Below are 21,230 nucleotides of genomic sequence, written 5' to 3'. Positions count from 1 at the left end.
CCGTATTCGTATGCATGGCGACAAAGGCTATTTATTTGGAAGTAGTCAGCGGTCTTACTTCAGATGCATTTCTAGCTGCACTTAGAGGATTTTTCTAAAGAAGAGGAAAATGTGCAAAAATCTTTTCCGATAATGGAACTAACTTTGTGGGATTAAACGAAATTAAACGAGGAATACCAAAGAGCTCTCAGAGACAACATTAAAGTGATGCCAATATTAGAAAGAGAACAGATCGAGTGGCATTCTATTCCCCTGGCAGGACCTCACTTCGGAGGTATTTGGGAAGCTGGGGTAAAATCAGTGAAATATCACTTAAAAGGGTAATTGGGGACAATAATTTAACCTATGAGGAAATGGCAACTCTATTATGTCAAATTGAAGCGGTACTAAATTCACGCCCTTTGTATAAAGCTACAAATGATATTGACGATCTGGATGTATTAACACCAGGTCATTTTATTATTGGAAGGCCAATATTTGGCCCGATTGAAACAATTTTAGAGGAACAAATCGGGAATCTGGATAGGTGGAGATTAATTCAGAAAAGAGAATTTTGGATTAAATGGAAAGAAGATTACTTGCACACACTGCAACAAAGAAATAAATGGAAAATAGGAATGTAGAATATTGAAAAAGGACAGATTATATTAATAAACGAGGGGGAACGTTGTGAGTTGCTGCGGACACCGCAACTCTACAGTTATACCCGATACTTAGTCAGTATGGCTCTCCTCCGGCAGACGCCGCTAATATTAAACGACACGACAAAGAGTGCGTGCGAGAGAGACAGAAAATCAGTCTGAGCGTGACGTCGGGCGCTGCGTAGCCACTGCAAATTGATTTGTTCCTTTTGGCTATAAAAATGATCTGATCTGATCCAGATTCAGCAATCTGATATATATGATCATTATCTATGATTCTGCGTTTTTAGTTTTCTCGTATCCTCAATATTGTGGATGCAACAGATTTTCGTCCTTTGTGGGGGCGGAAGGGGGTGAGGCGAAATTTTGAGATATACGTTTTATAGTGAGATCTAACAGGAGTGCGGATACCAAATTTGGTTACTCTAGCCTTAATAGTCTCTGAGATGTTTGAATATCCCCAGATTATCGTCCTTTGCGGGGGCGGAAGGGGGTGTGGCGAAATTTTGAAACAAACTCGTCTCGTTCCGATATATTAGGAGTGTGGATACCAAATTTGGTTGCTCTAGCTTTTATAGTCTCTGAGATCTAGGCGCTAATGTTTTACTCTAAGCAAAGCCGGCTATGCTACGTGTCTGTTAGAGAGAGACAGGGCGAGAAAAAATGAAATTGTTTTCTTGATGCTGGCTATAATAATAATACGATCCAATTCAGATTCTGCAGTCTAAAAGATATGGTCATTCTCTACAATTCTACGTTTCTGGTTTTCTCATATCTTTAAAATTGTGGATGCCACAGACTTTCGTCCTTTGTGGGGGCGGAAGTGGGCGGGGCGAAGTTTTGAAATATTTTTGTTGCAGTGACATATCACAGAAGTCTGGATCCAAAACATCGTTGCTCTAGCTCTTATAGTCTTTGAGCACTAGGCGCTGAAGGGGACGGACAGACGGACGGACGGACAGACGGACAGACGGACAGACAGACAGACAGACAGGGCCCAATCGACTCGGCTATTGATGCTGATCAAGAATATATATACTTTATGGGGTCGGAAACGATTCCTTCTGGACGTTACACACATCCACTTTTACCACAAATCTAATATACCCCAATACTCATTTTGAGTATCGGGTATAAAAATGAAACCTGTCACCCAGCTAGATGGCCCTTAGGAAAAATAAAAGAAATATATAAAGGTAGGGAGGATAAAATCAGAGTAGTAACTATAAAACATCAAGATAGGTTGATAAAATTACCTATAACTAAAATCTATTGTCCATTGGCTGGAATTGAGTCAGAAGAGTAAGACTCAGGAATGATTCCAAAAGAGACCAGAAGTACTCGTAGTAGTAAAAGGTAATTCAAATTGCGTGTATAGGAAGATAGCAGAGACAAGATCATTTTGGGTCGACTTAGAAAGGCAGGTTAGTTGGCTCTTCAAAGTTCCAGTAAACACTAATGCTAGAATTCAATGTAGTAACTCAAATCAAGAACTAATTGATCTTCCGCAACAAGGAATTTTAGCAATAATAAATGGTTGTACTGTGCGAACCGATGACAAAATACTAGTACCTCATCACAGTATTCAAACAGAAAGCTACGAGCCAATTTCATCCTTTTATATAAGTTATATAAGTAAAATACCAAAAATAGTTTGGAATCCATTAACAGTAACATTAATTAACCATACAGAAGAAATGGATAAGTTAAGACACGAACTAAAATTGTTAAAAGAAGGTCATCATGATTTAAAAGGACTTAAGTTCCATCATGTATCTGGACATGCGGCTTTGATTATCGGTGATTATTAATAATCTATGCGATAAGAAGAATTAAAGTAGCACGAAGACTACAAACGATAGCACTTCCCTACCCACTGTAATTGACTGTAAATAATTATCTGTACTTCTAATTATAGCTATAAAGAAAATGTACACAAAAGGGTTAACAAGAATCAAAATACAAAGCCATGCCACTTTTAGCCCTTTGCAGAATGTTCAAACATGAACATATTATCGTCGAAACCATGCCACTTTCGGCCCCTTGCAGAATGTTCAAACATTAACATATTATTGTACACATTCACTCATGTATCCAAAAAACGGATCTCTAAAAAAATCACACAAAGTAGATAAGTAATGACAGTTCGGGTGTAAACAAAGATCTGTAGCCCATCAAAAGATACTACAACAAAACACAAGTAGGGAAAACACTTAACCAATGCATTCTTAAAATAACACTAATGTAAGCATGCACCCGCAATAGACACCCGCAGTAAAATGTCCCCTTTGCGTAGGTCTAACGAATTATAGAATACGAAATTGTACCTCCTACCTCATTGTCAAATCACATATAAGGATCTGATTTTAAGAATAAAATTTAGTTTGAATTTACAACTCAACTCGCAAATGTCTAGACTTTTCTTTTAAGGTTAACATTTTTGTTCTTCGAGACTCTCCGTTGTTTCCCCCCTGTGGTAAAAGCACGGAGTTAAACCAGCTCCTTTGAGACTGAACAAGTGTCTAGTTCACTGACAGCCATGCCACTTTTAGCCCTATGCAGAATGTTCAAACATGAACATATTATCGTCGAAACCATGCCACTTTCGGCCCCTTGCAGAATGTTCAAACATTAACATATTATTGTACACTTTCACTCATGTATCCAAAAAACGGATCTCTAAAAAAATCACACAAAGTAGATAAGTAATGACAGTTCGGGTGTAAACAAAGATCTGTAGCCCATCAAAAGATACTACAACAAAACACAAGTAGGGAAAACACTTAACCAATGCATTCTTAAAATAACACTAATGTAAGCAAGCACTCAAATAGACCGCAGTAAAATGTATCCTTTGCGTAGGTCTAATGATAATTATAGAATACAAAATTGTACCTCCTACCTCATTCTCAAATCACATATAAAGGCTCTGATTTTAAGAATAAAATTTAGTTTGAATTTACAACTCAACTCGCAAATGTCTAGACTTTTCTTTTAAGGTTAACTTTTTTGTTCTTCGAGACTCTCCGTTGTTTCCCCCCTGTGGTAAAAGCACGGAGTTAAACCAGCTCCTTTGAGACTGAACAAGTGTCTAGTTCACTGACAGCTAAAGGTAGCAAAATACAAAATTCTGATTTCCCTCCTATAGGAAGGAACAGAGTATAAAATAAATGAATGAAACGTAAGTTTCAATCAATAATTTGGAAAAATACGAGCTAAACAGGCTGTATTTTTAATAGATAACTGGGTATATCCATTGTGATCGGAGAATAAAAAAAAAAAAAAAAAATTAATGAAACGGAAGTTTCAATTAATATTTTGGAAAAATACGAGCTGGACAGGCTGTATTTTAATAGATAACGAAAGGTGAAAAATAAAAATTTTTCGCGACGTGGCGTTTTCGAGGCCGGAACATCGAAAGAAAAAAATAATAATCCGAAACATCGAAAGTTCTTAATGGCTAGCAATTGAAAAAAAAGGTGGCAAATGTGAAACTGTGAAAAAATAAATAAATAAATTGGTTTGTGTGTGCCCACTGTACCAGCAAAAATAACTGCAGCGACATCAGCAGCAGCGACACCAGCAGCAGCGACATCAGCAGCAGCGACATCAGCGACAGCGACTTCAGTAGCATCGACATCAGCAGCAGTGACAATAGCTGCAGCTACATAAGCAGCAGCGACTTCAGCAGCAGTAACAACAACAGCAGAAGCATCAGCTAAGTCAGATATTTTAAAATTTTTGTTTAAGCCTAATTAAGTAACAAATTAAAGTAAGATGTTATCGGAAAAAATTACTAAGCTATTAGAGGCTCAAGCCGCGATATCAAAGGAGATTAAGAAGATTGAAGCTGGTCATTTGACCAGCGATGTAATCCAAAGGTTAGGAGACCTTAAGAACAAAGTTACAGGCAATAATTCTGCACTGTTAGCATATGGAGTAGTCGATCATGACTACTGTAAGAGACAGCTGTACGAAAAAATGATTACAAATATAGAGGACATACATAAAAAGTATGTAGAGTCAAAAAATAATGAAACCCTAACGAAAGGGAAGGTAGAAATAACAAAGTTACAATCAGTGGAGACTGGAACTTTGAAGGAAGACATAGAGCCCAAAATTGACAATAGCATAGAAAAAGTGTCTGAGGAAACCGACAGAATAGTGGAAAACCTGAAGACGTATTTAGAGCAAACCATGCAGAGGTTTGATCAGGCTAAATTGGGAGAGTGTAGAATGAGAAAGGGGAAAATTGAGTTCCTCAGTAAAAAAACTGAGCATAAAAATTGAGGAGTTTTATCATAGCTATGAAACAAACGTCAGCTTCGACGACCAGATCGGCGATTTGGAATTCGATATTCGAATCATTTTAAGCAACCTAGATTTTAGGATGCAAACAGGGAAACGATTAAAAAGAAGATATCGATTTGCCTGATCTTCCGAAAGTAGAACTACCCATATTCTCGGACGAAGAAAAAGAGTGGGACGGCTTTTCACAAATATTTTGTGAATTAATTCATAACAATGATAGTCTGAGCACATCTCTAAAATTAAATTATTTGAAAATCGCAATAAAGGGTGAAGCACGGAGTATGGTAACTTTTAGCCTTTTAACTGGGCCGCTGGAGAATTATAATTATAATGCCGCTTGGGAATTCCTGACCCTAACTTTAAAAAACCAAGTAGGGTAGATGTAATAATTGGGATAGATATTTATACCCATATTTTAAATGACACAGATACAGAATTCGGATGGATTATATCCGATTGCACCAAATCAAAAGGTGATAAATTTATTGTGGCGACAACAATTGAAGTTGGTGACTTAGAACGGTTCTGGGAATTGGAAAGTGAAAAGACGTAGAAGCAGATGTGTGCGAGAAGAATTTATTGGAAACAACAAGAATAGATGAGAATGGTAGGTATTTGGATAAAATACCATTTAAAAAAGAAAAGGATCTGGGAGATTCAAAACCCCAAGCTATAGCGCGATTTTACAGTTTAGAAAAAAAGCTCAGCAATAATAAAACATTAAAAGAGAATTATGTAAAGTTCATGCATGAATATAAAAGCATAGGACATATGGTAGAGTCCAAAGTAGATGGGAAATATTTTCCCCATCGAGGAGTCATAAGATATTTCAGTCTAACGACAAAGCTGAGAGTGGTTTTCGATGCTTCAGCAAAAACCACAAACAATAAAAGTTTAAATGATATCATGTGGGTTGGACCAAGAGTCCAAAAAGATATCTTCGATATTATGGTGAAATGGCGTAAATGGCCATTTGTAATATCTGCGGACATTGAAAAAATGTACCGGCAAATTAATGTTAATAAAGACGATCAACAATATTTGCATATAATTTGGAGGGATAATCCAAACGAAAAGTTAAAAGATTATAAACTTACAACCGTTACGTACGGTACAGCTTCAGCACCCTACTTAGCAACCAGGGTGCTTGTTGCGATAGCGGATAATTGCAATAATCAAGCAATTAGGGAAATCATAAAGAATGATTTTTATATGGACGACTTGATGACAGGTGCCGACTAGATACTGGATGCTAAAAAGCATGCAAAAGAAGTTACCCGGAAGGGTTCCAATGGCAACCGGTTAAAGACGAGTTTAGGTTCGATTTCCATTATGAATCAATTAAGAAAAATAACAAGAGAATAGTATTATCTACCTTAGACAAGATGTATGACCCCTTAGGCTGGTTGTCTCCAGTGACACTTGTCGGAAAATTGTTTATTCAAAAACTTTGGCTAGCAGACAACAATTGGGATAAAGAATTATCAAAACAGGATACTCGGGAATGGAATTGGTTTAAAAATAGTTTAACAGAGTTGGAGAGCATTCGGATACCAAGATGGCTAAGTTCTCAGCACAATAAGTCGATGCAAATTCATGGGTTGCCGATGCATCCGAAAAGGCTTATGCTGCCGTAGTGTATGCCAAGGTAGATAGTTCTACAATTATAATAGCCAGCAAAAGGAAAGTTAATCCAAAGAAGAATCGGAAAACTATTCCAAAATTAGAACTTTGTGCAGCACATCTTCTGGAAAAAATTAATTCAACGGGTGAAAATAGCGGTTGGAAGTAATGTAGAGTGTTATGCCTGGAGTGATTATACTATTACTCTAGCCTGGATAAAGAATTGAGACAATAAAGACAAGTTTATCAGGCGAACTGACGAAGTAAGAAAAATTAAAGAAATTAAATGGGGACACGTTAGAACTGAAGACAATCCAGCAGATGGGGCATTAGTGCAGATAAGCTACAAGATTTTAAGATTTGGTGGAAAGGGCCTCAATGGTTGGCGATATCTAAGGAACATTGGCCAAAAGAGGAAATTGAAGAAAAATTAATTGTTGGCACAACAATTGTAATAGCAAAAAATTAAATTTTTTATGAATTATTACAAAAATATTCGTGTATGCATAAACTAGAAAGAGTCATTGCATATGTATTGAGGTTTATTCAAATCAAAACCAAAAAGAAAGAATTTCCTCCATTTTTGACAGTGAAGGAGATTAAGAGTGCCAAAGTATTAATAGTAAAACAACAACAAGCTATCCAATTCAGTTCCGAAATAGCAAGCCCAATTAATAAAATGGAAATATCCCTTTATTTTAGATAAGTGTCACTTGATGTCTTCAATTATTAAGAATGCACATAAAGAAACATTGCACGGTGAAATTAATCTGATGCGAAACTATATCCAGCGAATGTTTTGGATATTTGGGCTAAGAAATTGCTTAAAGAAAAAACTTAAAGAGTGTGTCACCTGTGCTAGGTATCGACAGAATACTGCAGAACAAATTATGGGAAATCTGCCGAAACACAGAGCTACAATGTCGCACCCGTTTACAAATACAGGGGTAGACTTCGCCGGGCCTTACCATATCCGATGCTCTAAAAACCGGGTGCAGAAATCCTATAAGTGATATATTGCCGTATTCGTATGCATGGCGACAAAGGCTATTCATTTGGAAGTAGTCAGCGATCTTACTTTAGATGCATTTCTAGCTGCACTTAGAAGATTTTTCTCAAGAAGAGAAAAATGTGCAAAAATTTTGTCCGATAATGGAACCAACTTTGTAGGAGCTTCGCGCAAATTAGACGAGGAATACCGAAGAGCCCTTAGAGACAACATTAAAGTGGTTCTAATATTAGAAAGAGAACAGATCGAGCGGCATTTTATTCCCCCGGCAGGACCTCACTTCGGAGGTATTTGGGAAGCTGGGGTAAAATCAGTGAAATATCACTTAAAAGGGTAATTGGGGACAATAATTTAACCTATGAGGAAATGGCAACTCTATTATGTCAAATTGAAGCGGTACTAAATTCACGCCCTTTGTATACAGCTACAAATGATATTGACGATCTGGATGTATTAGCACCAGGTCATTCAGTTATTAAATGGAAAGAAGATTATTTGCACACACTGCAACAAAGAAATAAATGGAAAATAGGAATGCAGAATATTAAAAAAGGACAGATTGTATTAATAAAAGATGAAAACTGTCACCCAGCTAGATGGCCCTTGGGAAAAATAAAAGAAATATATAAAGGTAGAGTCAGAGTAGTAACTATAAAACATCAAGATAGGTTGATAAAACGAGCTATAACTAAAATTTGTCCATTGGCTGGAATTGAGTCAGAAGAGCAAGACTCAGGAATGACTCCAAAAGAGACCAGAAGTACTCGTAGTAGACCTCAAATATCCAAGCTAGGCCTATTGGCAGCAGTGTTAGAGCTTGTGTATCAAATGCAAACATTTCTGCCAGAGGAAAGGCGTAGTGATCAAGTGAAAAAATGAACAGTTCCACTTCGATATATTTGGACCCGATGGGGTGACGTTGAAATAATCGCCTCATCCAGGGATTGAATTGTTTATTATAACATGGACCCGTATTTTCAAATTATAAAAAAGGGGAAAGAATTGATTCGGAAAATGAGAGTTGTGTGTGGTAAACTTTATACTTTTGAAGATCAGTGCAATAATGTCTTAGATAATACGGAAAGACAAATTGCAGACCTGGAGGAAAATAATAAACTTTTCATGACTGAGGAGAATAAAAGAAAGAAGCGAGCACCATTTGAGTTTAATATATATTGTTTGGGATAATGGACGCCGAAGATAGGGAAACGTTGGAAGGAAATATGAAAAATGTATTAGAAAACCAACATGACCTAGCTGATTTAATTAAGAAACAAACATCAGCGGTAGAGCTAACGGTAAATATTCTCAAAACAACTACCGAACTTTAGAAGTATGAGCGCTAGAGTAGAAAACATAACGGAAGCATTAAAGGAAAGTTTCTATGTGTACAAAGAATCTATAGATTTCTTTATGGTAATAAAGCAACTAGGCTCCTTGATTGAAGAGTTCGATCAAATTCAATCAGCAGTTATTAGTCTACTGATAGATATTAATAATGGTAGACTAAAACCAAATATTTTAAATCCTATAAAGGGAGAAATAGCAAAAATGGTGCTACCAGGAAAAAGAACAGGAACAGAATTGAAGGAAATTTACAGCCTATTAACAGCGAAAGGAATTTTTGTTGATGACAAATTATATCTGAACGTGATGATTTCCTGTTTGGCAGACACGCATCCCATTTGTTTAGGATAATTGCGATGCCGGTTGAGCATGAACAAGAATTAGTCAAGGTAGATTTGAGCTCCAGGTATATAGTATATAACTTCGAAATTGATTCCTATCATTTGTAGCATATCACCTACAACGATTGTTGTGTGTGCCACTGTGCCACTCGAGCTGGTCGGGGGTGTATCGGGCAGGACTGGTGCACGCGCTGGCTCCGGCTGTATTGTCGGTAGTATGGGGGGGGTTCCTATACTGGTCCTTTCCTTTACGTGCTCGCGTCGATCCATTATCTTACTAATTTTTTTTTGTTCGCGTGCAATACCCGGCGTACGACTGTATGACTAGTGTCAGGGGGAGGAGGATGGGGGGAATTAGAAGGGATAAAGGAATTAAAGGGAAGTTGGCTTCCGCCATGCATATCCGACCCGACGGACCCAAATTCCTGAGAAAATATGGCTTACGGATGATCCCTTTTCTCGTCGGGGTTAAACCCCACTCTCCCACACCAATCCCTGCATGGCTCCTAAACAAAAATTCTCTAGCACATAGACATCCGGGTTTTATTATAACCTAAATTCATTTACACTTTTCTCCCCCACACTAACAACAAAGAAAACCTTAGACCAAACTGAAATAAATCGATTATTCTAATGCCATATAGGTGTACTAAAGATAATCATAGAAATAAATAATATAATTAGGAATAAGTTCACATATAAAAGTAACCAATATAATATAAAGCACTATATATTAATTATTTTCCTTACTGAAAATTTATAAATATACCGCAATATTTCTACGGCCAACGGATTGCTTAGCAAATAGGAACGGCCCTTTATAACATACTGCTGTTTGTAATCTGGTAGGGTCGCTTTTAGTTTAGGTTCCTTTATTTTGTTTTGTTACATTTTCTTTTGCTTTGAAAAAGAACAGCTGGTTTTCAGACAAAAGCTTGAGGTCAGTGACCGACGGACAACGCTGGCAAAAGTGAAACATTCGCCACAATCGTGGACTAGAGGTTACATGAATATAATATAGGTAAAGCTCACTTACAGTTGGTTTCCCGCGGCGAAAGATCTTTCGTAGCTGGTGACTCTGTGTGGGAGGGAGAATTCAACCGGAGTTTACCTGCAAAGTTACTTCCCCCGCTTCTGCTGGCTGACATTAGCTCACTGGTCGGACACTTTTGATCTCAAACTTGCTTCTCTTCAGCCCCGAGTTGCTTTATCAATTTTTTTGTTTTTATTTTACATTTTCTTTCGAGCTTCAAACAAACGGGCTATTTTCTGACTATATGCGGACCTCCTCGCTATCCTACTTAGACTCCGTTGGAATGGACATGGCCTAGATTTTCAGATCGTATTATATTTCGGTGGAGGCTGGCAGCACAGTGACACACAGACACAAGTCACACCGACGACACATATATCGCACGGCTAGGCGGAGGCCGTTACCAAAACATTTCGAATTCAAATCCCTGCAACTTCAAGGACCAGCGAGCCAATCGGAAGCTAAGATCAGCCTGCGACATTAGCCACTTAAAGGAGGCATGATCTGTAATGATTGTGAATTCTTGGCCCTCAACGTAAGCCCTGAACTTTTTTACGGCTAAAACCGCAGCGAAGCACTCTTTTTCAGTTACAGTGTATTGCTTCTGGAATTTGTTAAACTTTTTCGACATAAAAGCAATTGGGACGTCTGCGCCCTCGTTGTTTTCTTGCATTAGCACTGCCTCTTGGCCTGTATGACTGGCGTCACAATGTATAGAGAATAGTAGGGAGAAATTTGGGCTACGTAAAACTGGCGCGGAACACATTTGGGACTTTGACTCGAAAGCCAGCTGCCTCGTCAGTCCAAATAAACTTGCGCTTAGATTTCAGAGTATCTGATATGGGTGAACTAATAGCTGCATAAGCCTGTCATTCCGAAAAATCGGCGAACTTGTTTGATCGACTGGGGATCTGGAAAGTCCTTAACGGCAGCTATTTTGTCCGGATCAGTGCGGATATTTCCACAACCAATCACGTGGCCTACGTATTTAACCTCTTTCCGGCAAAATTTGCTTTTTTCCACATTTATAGTAAGATTGGCCTTGGAAAGTTGGGATGCGACCAGGGACAACACCTCCGGATGGTGCTCAAAATTATCGGATATAACTAAGAGGTCGTCAAGATATATGAATATTTCATTCCGTAGATGGGCTGGTATAATTTTATCCATAAGTCGCGACAAGGTACAAGGGGCGTTGGTTAAGCCGAACGGCATGACGACAAACTCATATAAGGGACGACCAGGCATGGTAAACGCTGTCTTATCACGAGATTTTTGATCGAGAGGAATTTGCCAAAACGCGTCCTTTAGATCGATGCTAGTGATGAACTCTGCTTTCGGTAGTCTACTCAGGATTCCGTCTATAAGGGGCATGGGATAAGCATCCTTTACCGTGACCGAGTTCACTTTCCTACAATTGATACACACCTTGCCAGGCTTTTTAACTAGCACTACGGGCGAAGACCACGAGCTAAAAGATTCTTGTATAACCCCAAGCTTAAGCATTCGGTCTAATTCCTCGTACATTAGCTTCTCCGTTGCCGGTGACACCACATAGTGGCGTTGTTTGATGCGCTTTGCATCGGCTACCTCTATCGTATGAGTGATTACAGAGGTCTTTCCTAGACCTTGCTTTGAGTAAGATGGAAAGAGAGTTATGACCTCTTGTAGTAATACTTGCTGTGAAGGCAGAAGCGCCCTCATTGTGGGGTCTTCCAAGGTTTCAATACGTAAATTTTTTGTCCTCAAGTCCTCAAAGGTAAAAGTTCAAAAGCCGTCCAAAAATCGATTCCTAGATAAAGACTACCCGTTAAGGAAGGTACAATATAAAAACAAAGTTCCTTGGATTCACCACTATACGTGACTTTTGTGGAAATTTTTTCGACTATACATTTGCTCTTTCCGTCAGCAGTTCTAACCTTTATGGACAGCGGCTTATATTTGACATTAAACCGAAGAACATCAGACGCGCAACTTCCCCCAATGCAGCTAACTGAAGCTCCCGTATCCATTAGTCCTATGACTGGTTTACCAAAAAGCATAATCTGAGCATGGGGTCGTAAATCATTTTGTTTCCCTACAGAAGCTAAAAGCAGTCTTTTCTCAAGTTTGCATTGTTTCTTAAAATCGATTCTTCGGCGCTGGGATCGATTTGGAGGTCTATCAAGGTGGTCAGCGTATACGCTGTTTGACACATCTGGTATAATAAGGTCAGTGGAAGGAGAAGAATTGTTCTATCGGTATTGGTCGCTTGGTTGACCAGTTGTTTGCGTGCACTTTTCGGTGGTGCACGCGACAACGAGTTTTTTGCCGTGTGGGGGTTGCACTTTCTGCAACTAAGCTTATAAGTATCGGCCCTGCCATATCCACTCTTGGTATCGATGGACCTTGCCACCGCAATTCCAACAGACGAACTCTACTGCGGACACTTCCAGATCTTCTTCCTCACATACTTCTTCACTATCTGGGGTAATAGATTCGTCTAATATAGCATTGACTAGCGGCGTGGTAAATAGTCCCCGTGTCCTCTGAGAGTGCCAAATTCTCCGTACTACGAGACACCACCATTTCGGTTAGGGCACCACAAGTATTAATATATAAAATATATATTTATAGCAAGTGCAACAAAAATGAAAAAAATAAGCAATAAAAAAATAAACAAACAAATAAACAAATAATACAAAACGAGGGGGAACATTGTGAGTTGCTGCGGAGACCGCAACTCTACATTTATACCCGATACTTAGTCAGTATGGCTCTCCTCCGGCAGACGCCGCTAATATTGAACCACACGACAAAGAGTGCGTGCCAGAGAGACAGAAAATCAGTCTGAGCGTGACGTCGGGCGCTGCGTAGCCACTGAAAATTGATTTGTTGCTTTTGGCTATAAAAATGATCCGATCTGATCCAGATTCAGCAGCCGGATAGATATGGCCATGATTGTGCGTTTTTAGTTTTCTCGAATCTGCAATATTGTGGATGCAACAAATTTTTGTCCTTTGTGGGGGCGGAAGGGGGTGGGGCGAAATTCTGAGATATACGTTTTATAGTGAGATTTAACAGGAGTGCGGATACCAAATTTGGTTGCTCTTGCCTTATTAGTCTCTGAGATTTGTGGATGCCCAAGATTTTCGTCCATTGCGGGGGCGGAAGGGGAAACCAAACTGTCAAGGTCCGATATCACAGGAGTGTGGATACCAAATTTGGTTCCTCTGGCTCTTATAGGTTCTGAGATCCTTGAACTCACAGACTCTCTCTCTAACAGAGCGAGAAAAAATGAAATTGTTTTCTTGATTCTGTCTATAATAATTATACGATCTGCTTGAGATCTTACACTCTAGAACATGTAGTTCTTCATCTACGATTCTGCGACTTTTGTTTTCTTATATCGAATCGGCTATTGATGCTGATCAAGAATATATATACTTTATGGGGTCGGAAACGGTTCCTTCTGGACGTTACACACATCCATTTTCACCACAAATCTAATATACCCCAATACTCATTTTGAGTATCGGGTATAAAAAATCAAAATCAATAGTTGTAGATGTCAAAACAATTTAGGAGCCATGCAATCGTTTTTGGGTAACAATAGAGTAAAAGCGGATTGCATTGTTTTCGGGTAGGGAAGGGACAGGAATGGGGTAACCTACTTATAACTGAAATCTGGCTCACAAGTAAAGTTCGCGGCAGGAATTGTATTCCTAATCGTACAAATCCCTCATCCAGCGAAATCTAAAAGGTCAGCTCAGAAGTATTGGGGATGAAGAAGGTGCTAGATTGGTTCCACTAACCATCAGGTAGTAAGGGAGTCCGAAGTCACCTAGGCTTACTGAGGCTTACACCCTCGGTAATCTTCTCAGGGCTGTTCGGGACAGCCAAAACCCTATTAATTAGGGACAATCTCCGTAGAATTTCATCCAAAACGATTTGGAGCGCGCTCTCCTTCCCAGCAGTAGTTCCTAAAACAATCTTCAACTAGTTGTTAGGCTAAGCTCGACCCACGGAGTTATACCCAATAAAAGTTATAACACTTCCAGTGTATCGGACCAACTACACGCCAATATACCCTACACGATACTAGACCATGTAGGCCATGAATAGCTTCCATGGATCCACAGTATCCGCCGGATATCTTGGACAGGAAAGACGAGCAAAGCAAAAAAAACAAACAAAAAGTTAGGTAAGTCAGGTGTTAAGACTCAGGTAAATTTTGTCAATGGGGCAAGCCGGATCGCTCCCCACGTTGGACGCCAAAATAAGATAAATGTAGCATATCACCTATAACGATTGTTGTGTGTGGCTGTGCCACTCGAGCTGGTCGGGGGTGTATCGGGCAGGACTGGTGCACGCGCTGGCTCCGGCTGTATTGTCGGTAGTATGGGGGGGGGTTCCTATACTGGTCCTTTCCTTTACGTGCTCGCGTCGATCCATTATCTTACTAATTTTTTTTTGTTCGCGTGCAATACCCGGCGTACGACTGTATGACTAGTGTCAGGGGGAGGAGGATGGGGGGAATTAGAAGGGATAAAGGAATTAAAGGGAAGTTGGCTTCCGCATTGCATATCCGACCCGACGGACCCAAATTCCTGAGAAAATATGGCTTACGGATGATCCCTTTTCTCGTCGGGGTTAAACCCCACTCTCCCACACCAATCCCTGCATGGCTCCTAAACAAAAATTCTCTAGCACATAGACATCCGGGTTTTATTATAACCTAAATTCATTTACACTTTTCTCCCCCACACTAACAACAAAGAAAACCTTAGACCAAACTGAAATAAATCGATTATTCTAATGCCATATAGGTGTACTAAAGATAATCATAGAAATAAATAATATAATTAGGAATAAGTTCACATATAAAAGTAACCAATATAATATAAAGCACTATATATTAATTATTTTCCTTACTGAAAATTTATAAATATACCGCAATATTTCTACGGCCAACGGATTGCTTAGCAAATAGGAACGGCCCTTTATAACATACTGCTGTTTGTAATCTGGTAGGGTCGCTTTTAGTTTAGGTTCCTTTATTTTGTTTTGTTACATTTTCTTTTGCTTTGAAAAAGAACAGCTGGTTTTCAGACAAAAGCTTGAGGTCAGTGACCGACGGACAACGCTGGCAAAAGTGAAACATTCGCCACAATCGTGGACTAGAGGTTACATGAATATAATATAGGTAAAGCTCACTTACAGTTGGTTTCCCGCGGCGAAAGATCTTTCGTAGCTGGTGACTCTGTGTGGGAGGGAGAATTCAACCGGAGTTTACCTGCAAAGTTACTTCCCCCGCTTCTGCTGGCTGACATTAGCTCACTGGTCGGACACTTTTGATCTCAAACTTGCTTCTCTTCAGCCCCGAGTTGCTTTATCAATTTTTTTGTTTTTATTTTATATTTTCTTTCGAGCTTCAAACAAACGGGCTATTTTCTGACTATATGTGGACCTCCTCGCTATCCTACTTAGATTCCGTTGGAATGGGGGGTTAAATGAACCAGAAATTATTCTGACACTGCTACTAATTCCATTTGAGGTTAGGTTCGCACGCGGTTACCGATCTCCGCACTGGCCCGTCGATTTGTTTTCGCTGACCCAGCCTGAGCGTAGGAACTTTGGATTTAGGTACTACTATGATTTCCTAGGTCATAACACCGCCGGTTACACGTCAAATCCTCTCTCTTGGCTCGATCAGCCGGCCGGCCCCGCGCAGCAAAAGTTCACTGATCTGTCGAGCTGATCAGCTGGTGGATATTACACGACTTTAAAGCTCCGGAAGCAGCTTGTTGACTTTGCTACTATTAAGTCGATGTAAAGTGGCCACTATTCTGTGTAATATGTAGACTAGGTGCCAATTCTATGTTTGGGAAAAGCAGAAAACGAAAATAGGGATAAGCTACTTTTCATGACTCAGTTAAGTCACACACTAATATTTACCCCTTTTTGGAACAGGCACAGTTTAGACATTTAGCGGTCGATAGTGCGTACTCACTTTTATAGGTATATTTATTCTTGGCTAGAACGAGACACACTGAAATTTTCCGAAACCACAACTTGCCGCTTCAAAAGCCACGAGGAGAAAGAAAGACTGAGTCTAGGCTATCGACTACCAAATTTAAACCACACCTGACACGGAAAATCTAACATATATCAAGAAAAACAAATAGTGCCTAAGTTCAGGCGAAAAAAAATATGTTTGCCTATACCAGCGCCTACTACACATTCGATGACTGAGCTACCTGAAAACTGCCAAAAATGGCAAACGAATAGAAGAGTATGCGAAGGTAATTGGCCTTGAGCAATGACAATGATAATGCTTGGGAGATAGCTCCTTTCAAACCAAAAGGTAATTCAAATTGCGTTTATAGGAAGATAGCAGAGACAAGGCCATTTTAGGTCGAATTAGAAAGGCAGGGTAGTTGGCTCTTCAAAGTTTCAGTAAACACTAATGCTAGAATTCCACCAGTAATTCTCTTCCTCTTATTAAATTACTAATCCTTACACACCTTTCTAGTAATTAGTAATTGTAGTGGTATTTGTATTTTGATTGCATGCTTAGTTTCTTAGTAAGTTTAGTGCTAATTTTCTTCGAATGTTAGTCTAATAGCTATCTTTCTTGCATGTTCGCGTTCGGTTCGACTACGCACCGTGAGTCATGCGGCAGCGCCCCTCGGTCGCTTGGGCGGGAGGAGGGCTGCGTTTTGCCTGGGATCCGCGCGTAACAGCCTTCTGCTGGTGTCATACGGGCCACTTGACGGTGCAGTAACTGCATCGCCTCTTGAAAGATGCAGTCATTGCATGTCAACGTCCAAGTATATGTATATGCAAAAAACTGATCTCTAAAGAAATCACATAAAGTAGATAAGTAATGACTTTTCGTGTGTAAACAAAGATCTGTAACCCATTAAAGATACTACAACAAAACACAAGTGGAAAACACACTTAACCAATGCAGTCCCAAAATAACACTAATGTAAGCAAGCACTCAAATAGACACCCACAGTAAAATGTATCCTCTAACGATAATTATAGTATACAAAATGGTACCTCCTACCTCATTGTCAAATCACATATAAGGCACACATAACTCAACTCGCAAATGTCTAGACGTTTCTTTTAAGGTCTTAACATTACCCGATACTCAAAATTAGTGTAAGCCCTTTTTAAATTTATGGGGAAAGTGGATGTGCGTAAGGAAGCGTTTCCGAGTCGATAGAGCCATGTCTGTCTGTCCGTCCGTCTTGTTTGACGCCTTGTTCTCAAAGACTATAAGAGCTAGAGCAACGAAATTTTGTATCCGGACTCCTGTGATATCACACTGAAACAAGTTTCTTTCCAAATTTTGCCACGCCCTACTCCGCCCCCGCAAACTACGAAAATTTAAGAAAACCACTCTCTACCCAGAATCATAGAGAATGACCATATCTAGCAGACTGGTGAATCTAAATCAAATCGGATCATTATTATAGCTAGAAGGAACTAATCAATTTGCATTGGCCATGTATCGTGGCCACGCGCTTATTTTTTGATGGGTTCTGTATGTACTTGTAAAACATCACGTGATGATGATGGGACGCGAATGAATTAGTGGCAGGGTTAGGCTGGAACACATTTTGTAACTGGGTTGCCAACGTTCATGCTCTTTTTCCATCAATGCGAAATTTAAGATCGCCAAACAAGCGAACGAAGAGATCGTCAATGAGGAATACGAAACCCTACTTAGAAGTTACAAGAAGGAAATACGTAAGGCACAACGAAACTCGTGGAGGACCTTCTGCTCCAACATCAAGAAAGTACCAGAAACCGCAAGGCCCCGGAAGCTGCTTTCAAAGCAGCCCACAGTACAGAGTCAATTAAAACTAGATAACGGACAGTGGACAGAGGGCAGTGAAGAAGCCCTAATAGCACTAATGGAGGCGCATTTCCCTAGATGCACCGAGGTCACCGACGCCAATGAGCACCAGGACCTAGCAACCGAGGAACAACACCCCCAAACAGATCTGTTAACCACAAAAAGAATACACTGGGTTATAGACTCCTTAGCGGGCATAAAGGCACCAGGACTGGACGGGATATTTTTTTTTTACGTTGGACGTTGACATGCAATGACTGCATCTTTCAAGAGGCGATGCAGTTACTGCACCGTCAAGTGGCCCGTATGACACCAGCAGAAGGCTGTTACGCGCGGATCCCAGGCAAAACGCAGCCCTCCTCCCGCCCAACCGACCGAGGGGCGCTGCCGCATGACGCGCGGTGCGTAGCCGAACCAAACACGAACATGCAAGAAAGATAGCTATTAGACTAACATTCGAGGAAAATTAGCACTAAACTTACTAAGAAACTAAGCATGCAATCAAAATACAAATACCACTACAGTTACTAATAAATAGAAAGCTGTGTAAGGATTAGTAATTTAATAAGAGGAAGAGAATTAGTGTTGGATATAATATGGTAGAGGGAATTATAATCCGAGCATAAGACCCTAAACGGTTCATGCAAGGAATAATTCGATCTACAAAGTGGAAGGAACAACGGTATGAAATTTCTAGTCAGTCTAATAGAAAGGCTGTCTATGTCACCCCTGATCAAGTTGTTCATAAATATCACACCAAGCATTTTTCTACGGTTAACTAAGGATGGGAGGTTTACTAATAGTAGTCTACTAGAGTAAGATGGGAGTCTTACACCCGCATCCCAGTTAAGGCCCCGCAGAGCAAAGAGTAAAAAGTTTTTCTGTACTGATTCTATACGGTCCTGGTGTACTTTGTACTGAGGGCACCATACACAGGAGCCGTATTCTAAGATCGGACGAACAAGCGAGGTATAGAGAGTCTTTGTTCTATAGGGGTCGTCAAATTCCTTTGACCACCTCTTTATATTTACCATGGTAGAAATGTGTTCGGAAAACTTTAACTTGGGGTCTAACATAACACCCAGATCATCCACCAGGGTAATTCTCTCAAGAGAACCACCAAATAGGGTGTAGGGAGCCAACAAAGGGCTAGAACGATGAAATGTCATAACTTTGCATTTCGAGGCATTAAGGTGTAACAAGTTTGCACAATACCATGACTGAAAGCTATTGAGATCGGATTGCAAGCGAGAATGAAATGAAATGTCCTTGTACTGGACACAGAGTTTAACATCATCCGCATACATAAGTACTCGAGAGTATGTTAATACTGAAGGCAAGTCATTAATAAAGAGTGTGAAGAGTAAGGGGCCTAGATGGCTGCCTTGTGGTACTCCCGAAGAAACCTTTACTGGTAAAGAGAGGGAGTTTTTGAAGAGGACTCTTTGAGACCTAGAACAAAGATAGCTAGAAATCCATCTCAGGAGGTTGGGCGGAAACCCTAAAAGGTTAAGTTTATGCGCTAAAAGGGAATGGTTTACAGAGTCGAATGCTTTACTAAAGTCGGTGTAAATAACATCCGTCTGTAAGTTACCTTGAAAGCCTTTAATAATGAAAGAGGTAAACTCTAACAAGTTCGTGGTGGTTGATCGCCGCCTTATAAATCCATGCTGAGTTGGAGATATAAGTGACTTGCAGAGATGTTGCAAGTGCGGAGTTAAAACCTTCTCAAACATTTTGGGAATAGCGGATAACTTTGCTATACCTCTATAATTTTTTGCATCAGACTTGCTATCTTTTTTATGGAGAGGAATTATAAACGATTCCTTCCAGATTGGGGGGAAGCAAGAGGAATCAATGGACAGGGTGAATAGTTTAAGCAAAGGTGTCTCTGCTTTGGTGAGTTTACTGCTCGTTTTCTGCACTTCGTTGGATCATCTGCTTTGAATTATTGCCGCTGCAGCTGATTGTCTGGCTCGCTCTGCTGTCTGCTCTCCTACTTTACTTGCGATCTCACTCCGTTCTTTTTTATTCGTGCACAGTGATTCTACTACTGTCCATAATGGCAATTGTTTGCAGTGCAAAGAAATGTGAATTCGGTGGTGTTATCATTGGTGATTCATTTCTTAGCTGCTGGCTGTGCGACAATTTTGCCCACATAAAATGTGCTGGTGGTTGAAATTTTGGCCGGCTGAATGATCTGATCTCGAAACGCATGGGCCTGTCTTGGTCATGTCTGGCTTGTCGGGAGATTGAGGCCGAAATGCGCACATTTATGAGACAGACTCGTACTGGGTTACTGGATGTCCGGAAACAATTTGTGGCTCTCAACGAGAAATTTCTTGCCCTTGAATCACAGTTTCTTGGGCTCAAACTCTTGAGCGAATCGCCTAGACGGAAAATTCCGCATAATGATACCAATCTCTTGCAACCTAATCCGATTGGTACGCCTGCCTCCCACCTTCATCCATCGGAAGCATTTCCGTGTAGGCATGCCACGCCGTTGTCCGTAAATCCGCCAACGGTGGCTCCGGAGTTCTTTACACCAATGTGCTTCCTTCGAGCACCCAACTTCCCAACAGCATCAATCCCATCCCTGCAGTTTCTGTGGCCGTCACTTCTGACGCGGTGAGTGCTCCTAGTGCGGGTGTGCTGGTTGCTGACGACGTCTTGCCAATTCCTGCTCCAATTCCTGCTCCAATTCCTGCTCCAATTCCTACTCCAATTCCTGCTACAGCCATTGCTGCCAATTCCTCTGCCCTTGTACCGAGATCTCTTTTAGGAGTGGCTCCACCATCTCGATCTCGCTCGGGACTTCAACTTAAAGCAGTGGTCCCTCGGAAAGCAATATTTGTTTCTCGTCTTATTCCTGAGGCTACAACGGAGGATGTTAAACAACATCTTGCAGTTAAACTTAACACTTCGCCTGTTGATATAGTTGTGACTAAATTTACATTTAAACATAAGCGCAACATATCATCCTTTAAAATTCTTCTCCCTGATTCTTTACTATCCTGTTCTCTAGAACCGTCAATATGGCCTGAGCATACAATTGTGCATGAGTTCCTTCTCA

At 40.2% G+C, this 21,230-nt stretch overlaps 1 protein-coding gene and 1 long non-coding RNA gene across 7 annotated transcripts in view; both read right to left on the bottom strand.

Annotated features, from left to right (window-relative positions):
- LOC117186604 (cerebellar degeneration-related protein 2-like) overlaps positions 1-21,230 on the bottom strand; it is a 400,431-nt gene that overhangs the window by 15,847 nt on the left and 363,354 nt on the right. The window lies entirely within an intron of this gene.
- Positions 13,787-16,786, bottom strand: LOC117186609. The gene is made up of 3 exons (XR_004471588.1): positions 16,243-16,786; positions 15,506-16,162; positions 13,787-15,430 (listed from the first exon to the last, which is right to left on the bottom strand). It is a non-coding gene; the product is annotated as an uncharacterized LOC117186609 (long non-coding RNA).

Source organism: Drosophila miranda, chromosome XR (genome assembly GCF_003369915.1).
Source record: "Drosophila miranda strain MSH22 chromosome XR, D.miranda_PacBio2.1, whole genome shotgun sequence".
Taxonomy (NCBI): Eukaryota; Metazoa; Arthropoda; class Insecta; order Diptera; family Drosophilidae; genus Drosophila; species Drosophila miranda.
The sequence above is the reverse complement of the archived record's forward strand: the minus strand, read 5'-3'. Positions and strand labels throughout refer to the sequence as shown.